Genomic DNA, 6,261 nt, shown 5'->3' on the forward strand with positions numbered 1-6,261 from the left:
CGGTGAAAGACGGCTGCCACTTTCTCCGACTGCAGAACTCCACCCCCGCTTGCAAAAAGTGAATGTATTTTTCTGGTTGGCCAGTCAGGGAGTCTCAGGGACCAATCAGAAGGCTGACAAACAGTGAATTCCCAACTTAAATTCACAATAACCTAACTGACCTGTGCTGGCTAGAGCTTCCGAGTCTGATAGCACGCAAGTGTGTGTGTGAGTGTATAGGCCGCACGCACGCACGCACGCACGCACGCACGCACGCACGCACGCACGCACGCACGCACACACACACACACACACACACACACACACACACACACACACACACACACACACACGCTTCCGAGATGTAGTGGAGTAGAAGTAAAAGTATTGGAAATTGGGTAAAGTAATGTGCAAATTCCTCAAAATTGTACTTAAGTACAATAAGTAAATGTACTTAGTTACTTTAGACCACTGCTGAGTAGCATAGGCTACTATCAGAATATAGTTTTAAATATTTCCCCCAAAAAAGGTAAAAAAAAAAAAACTTATCACTTGACTTTGTCCACCTATAACATACCTTCAATATTTACATGAACATAAAATGCAGTGATGCTTTCTCTTACCTTCTTCTTCCTCTTGGGAACATTTCCAGCTCTATTATAATGGGTCCACATCTCGCTGTTCAACCTCAACGCACAGCTGCAGCCCTGCGGGCGCTACTGACACTGACACACGCACGCCGGTGACCTATAGTATTCTGTGACTCATGAAAAATACACGGAGGAAAAGCCCACGAGAGGCTTAAAGGGACATTCCCCCCCCCCCACCACCACCACCAAGCCAATAATTAATGACCAGCAGTTAGTGGTTCCCTATGGAGACACAAAAGACTCTGGGTGTCTCCCAGGGGTGAAAAAAGATACTCACATAGGACTACTCTGTATAAAAGAGTACTAGCAGTCACTTCTACGTGTGAAATAATCTGTCACAAGTAGAGTCCAGTACGAGTCTAAATTTACTTGAGTAAAAGTACAAAAGTATTGGTATCCAAAATATACTTAAAGTACCAAAAGTAAAAAGTAAAAGTAGTCATTATGCAGAATGTCCCACTTCAAGTTTTCAAACGTGTAAAATCTTTAGACTGCCATTTGAACATAGCAGATCTACAAGCTCACAACGTGTCACACGTGGAGCGATGTGTTGTGAGCTTGTAGATCTGCTATTTTCAAATGGCCAAAACATAATATAGGGGCTGAAGCGGTTAATGCATGATTTGTAATCTACAAAGTTACAGGTAACTAAAGTTTTCAAATAAATGTAGTGGAGTAAAAGTACAACGTTTGCCTCTGAGATGTAGTGGAGTAGAAGAATAAGTATCTGGAAATACTCCAGTACAATAAGTACAGTACTTAAAGGGCCAGTTCACCTCTGGGACAACCAGATCTTATTTTATTGTTGTTTGGGACACAATCAACACAATCCTTTAGTTATTTTTTTGTGTTCAATCTGTGTTTTCAGATATATTTCAGCATGCTACAACTGGTCAAATGATGCTTTGTAGCATGATATTGCATCATCTAATGCATCATATGGTGCAAAATGCATCATATGATGCTTTGTACCATGCTGAAATACTAAAATATCTAAAAAACACAGATTGAACACAAAAAAATAACTCAGGATTGTGTTGATCGTGTCCCAAACAACAATAAAATAAGATCTGGTTGTCCCAGAGGTGAAATGGGCCTTTAAGTAGGCCTAATGTACTTAGTTACTTTACACCACTGGTGTAGCCATCGGGAACCACGGCTGGTCATCAAATTGGCTTATAGGAATAACAAATAAATGAATAAAAATACAATTAAATAAAATAAGTCCTGCAATGCAGTATCTATCTTAGCTGCAATCAGCATGACGTTCTTGTTATCACCATGAAACATTGATTCTATCAACAAAATATATATATTATAACTTGCATAGACCTATTAAAGGACAACTTTGTTTTTTTACAAGGGTTCATATTTTAGATTGTAATTGGAGAAAAGAAAAAGTGAGTGTTAAAATGTTTTCATTTGCTTCGTTCTATTGTTTTTTGCGTTTACCGTGCTAAAATGTGGGGCATGCGTACGCATGGGGGCATGCGTACAAGTGGCTAAATATGTATTTTTAGACACAATAAGCCAGCAGTTTCTTTATTGCTATTTACACTAACACTTCTAGTCCCCATAAGTCACATCCAACCATGAAAGGTTGCGTTGTATCTTGGGATACTTATTCTGTGTAAGATGACATATTTTGCCACTTGTACGCATGCCCCCAACCACTGAAATAAGAATCTCTAAAACAATAGAGAGAAGTAAATCAAATCATTTTAACACTCATCTTTTATCCACGGCTTTCCAACGCCCCATAGTGCATTGCGCAGACGTTGTACCGAGCTTCCGGCGCCGCAGCCGAGTGTGATTTACAAGCTCACAACGGGTTGCATCTGCGACGTGACGTGAGCTTGTATGTCTGCTGTTAAACCGGAAGTGGGGTCCAAATAATCTCCAGTAAACTCCCGCGGAAAGAGGTGGATATTCTTTAATTAAAATCTGAAATATGAACCCTTGTTGTAAAAAAAATAAAGTTGTCCTATAAATGGTATCAGATCAGGCCCAACTTTAGAATTCATTTTAAAACTAAATCAGCCAGTAAAACTGGACATGTTACACATGACCCAGTTGGCCTTTAGGATAAAGTGACCTGAACGCAATCAACGTTTACGACAACCTCAACAATAATGCAATTCTACAGGTCACCAATGCTGGTGTAACACAAGAGGTCAAACGTGTAATTTTTCTGCTTTAGATAGACATCAGGCATATGATCAGATACAATCAAATCAAACATTTGTATTAATTTATAGTTTATATAAAAACTGTTTCTGGGCTCACAGGGAAGAACAAGTTGTGTTTTTTCTTAAATAAGAAATTAATGTCAAAAGTAAGATAATCGTGTTGTGTTATTTAAGGGATATTTCACTGAAATAAAATAAACATGAAAAAAGGTAACAGAGAAATCACAGCCCACTCGTGCATTGGGGAGGCGTGAGGGGCGCTTTTTTTTTTTAAATGTGTTTTGTTTACAGTATATTTCTTTAATGTTTATTTTACTTGCAAGTGAAATATCCCATTAATATATAAGAAAAAGAAGGTGCGCATCAGCAATGGTTTTCTCAGTGGAGTGCTAGACCTAAAGTCAAATTTACATAAAAAATAGGAATTAAATTCCAAAAAGGTAGCACATCCCTAATGTTTAAATCAGGAGGACAAAGTACTCACATTTCCACTTATTTATTGGCACACACCAAAAAGGAACGCTTACGCGTTTCGGCTAAGAGCCTTCGTCAGAGCAAGTTAATCCCATTCATATATTTAGTATCCGTAATATCCATTAAAACCGTTTTACATACCTCACACTTATTTTCTTTATTGCCCTCCCCCCCTCCCTTACAATGGCAGTGACAATTTGTGTACGTTGAAGTTACAATGGGGGAGAAGACGACAGCCTTCACGTGGTCTCTCCTGTGAGTAGTGAGAAATGGTGCGAGACCAACTCACGAAACTAATGTCGCCAAAGAATCATCGAGCTGGCAGACCAAGGTACAAGCCAAGGACAAGACCAAGGCAGAGAACGTCCTCTTTCGTCCCCACTGTCGAAAAACCAAGGTCTGTCGGTGCTCCAACTCAATGTCGAGGGCCTTAGCATCGCCAAACTCAAAGTCAGCAGAGCCTGAACAGACTGCCGAGCACATAATCATAAATACATAAATGTCCCATACAGCCACCCTCAGAAGCTGCTCTTTTCCACTTACGACCAGAGACGAGGGCGTGGCTTCAGGACACTGAGTTGGCCATCAAGTAGTTACAATCCGTAAATTGTTTTAATTATTAAGAGCATGAATAACTTACATAATATTATTTAAGTGATTCATGCTCGTAATAATTAAAACAATTTATACTTAAAGGGGTATTTCACTTTAAAAAAAACTTTTGGTAATTTTATCATCTAATCAGGCTTTTATGAACACCCTGAACAGTTTTTAATTAGCTTGATTGAATATTTAGATATTTGATGTAAATGTTACCAGGCCCTCCAGGCCCAGGGCCTCTCCCCACACACACCCATTGTAACTTCAAACTTCATTTCAACCATGATAGATTCATTAAAAACACACATTTTTTGGTCATTGGTAATTTTTTTCTGGTGACTCATACTACCCTCCTAATATGTGAGCAGGCCGTGTTTTTTCGATAACATTTTTTATTTATTTTTAATAATTATTTTTTTGTACTTAAATAAATGAAAAAAGTTATCGAAAAATCACGGCCTGCTCACGTATTAGGAAGGTAAAATGAGTCTCCAGAAAAAAATAACTGGTGTTTTTAATGAATCTATCATGGTTAAAATGGAGTTTGAAGTTACAATGGGTTTGTATGTGGAGAGAGGCCCTACCACTGCTCCCTTTTGAAAGTGGAATATCCCTTTAATGTGCTGGAGTCGCCCTCTCCACTATAAGCAAAAATAGCTGATCTACAAACTCTGCCAACTATAGCACATATTCTGTCAGGTGGTTTGGGAGTGTAGCAGCCAATCATACCAAACAATTGAATCGATAAGAAAATTAACAATAATCAATTCTAATATTATCTTTTAATAGGTAACTCATCATTGCTCTTTCATTGAGACATTTACATTGTCTAGTAGTCTGGTAGGACCCCTTGTGGTTGGCTAGTGGTACTGCCTGGGTAATGTCTGCCCTGGTCCCAGCAAGCTTGTAGATCTGCTATTTTTGGCTAAAGTTCTCCTCAGAATAGGGATGTGAGGGTTCAAGTTGTTCATTTAAGTTGTTCAAGTTGTCCCCTGTAGCAACTCTGAGGACCCCTTAGGGGTCCCGCACCCCCTGTTGAAGACCCTGGACCTATGGTATAGTGAGGACCAACTATACAAAAAAGAAGGGCTCTTCCCACAGGGAGCGACTGATACAATAGTAATTCCTTTTTACCACTGCTTTGAGCACCATAGTTTTGCCATAACTAAAATAGATTTACTGCCAAGGCTTTCTTCCAATTGTATTTACCTGATTTCCGGGGGTCTCGCACCAACACCAAGCATGGTAGGTAGACTCACACTTAGGGATGGGACCATATGAAAATGTCATGTCACGATTATTGTGACCAAAGAAATCGCCATTTACGATATTATCGTGATAATCAAAACATCCCCAACATCCATTATCCTGGGGCAGAACATTTGCCCAAAAAATAGCCGATCTACAAGCTCACAACGCGCCACAACGCGACCTGTATCAAGTACGTATAATATGAGTACCTTTTTACCAATTATAGAGGGTTTAAGTGGTACCGGATATGCAGCTCAGCAAACAAAAGATGAATTGATCCCAGTGCATGACGGAGGACGATATCACGATAAATTAAATCTCCACGATACGATTATTGTGAGTGTTTTTTTTATCACAATAATGTCACTCATCGTCCTATCCCTACTCACAGGTCAAAAAAGAAAAAATGTGTGTCCACATCCACATACAGTCGGTTATTTATTTATTTTAAATTCATCACATCTACCACAAATCACCTGTGGCCACAAAGCAATCACAAAATGGCAGCCGGTCCACAAGAGAGAGAGAGAGAGAGAGAGAGAGACCAGACCGTGTTGTAGAACCGTGGCGTGGTTGTGTGTCCACTTGATCCAAGGAGGCGGCCATCTTTAAGCAGAGAGCAGACCTCCGGATCGGCCAATCTAAACCTTTTGTTTTCGTTGTTCAAAGACCCCTCTGTTTGATGTGCATTTTACGGACCCTGATATAAAAAAAAATATGCACTTATCTCTGAGAGTGTGAACCAGAACCAAAACGGACACGTCAAGTTACAGACCCTTTGAGGGTCCATTCGGTTCCTCTACCTCAGTGGTTCTCAACCTTTTCAGGCCGCGACCCCCAAAATAATCATATTTTAACTGGGGACCCCCCCCCCCCCCCCCAACCCACCCCACCCTGACGAGTGCATTTTGTAGAACATGGTTCTATTGTGAAAATAGCAGATCTAGATCATGAAGATCGGCCATTTTCACAATTTCTGCCATTGGTCAAACTGGGTCAATTAAACATTGACCAATGTTTAATTTGTCATTTTAGAGGTATTAAAAAGTCCTTAAATTGTCACTTTAGAAATGTGCAGATACCCTCTATACACTTAAACTCTATGTTGGTTTGTTTAC

This window comes from Nannobrachium achirus, assembly GCF_963921795.1.
Source record: "Nannobrachium achirus genome assembly, chromosome: 14".
Lineage (NCBI taxonomy): Eukaryota > Metazoa > Chordata > Actinopteri > Myctophiformes > Myctophidae > Nannobrachium > Nannobrachium achirus.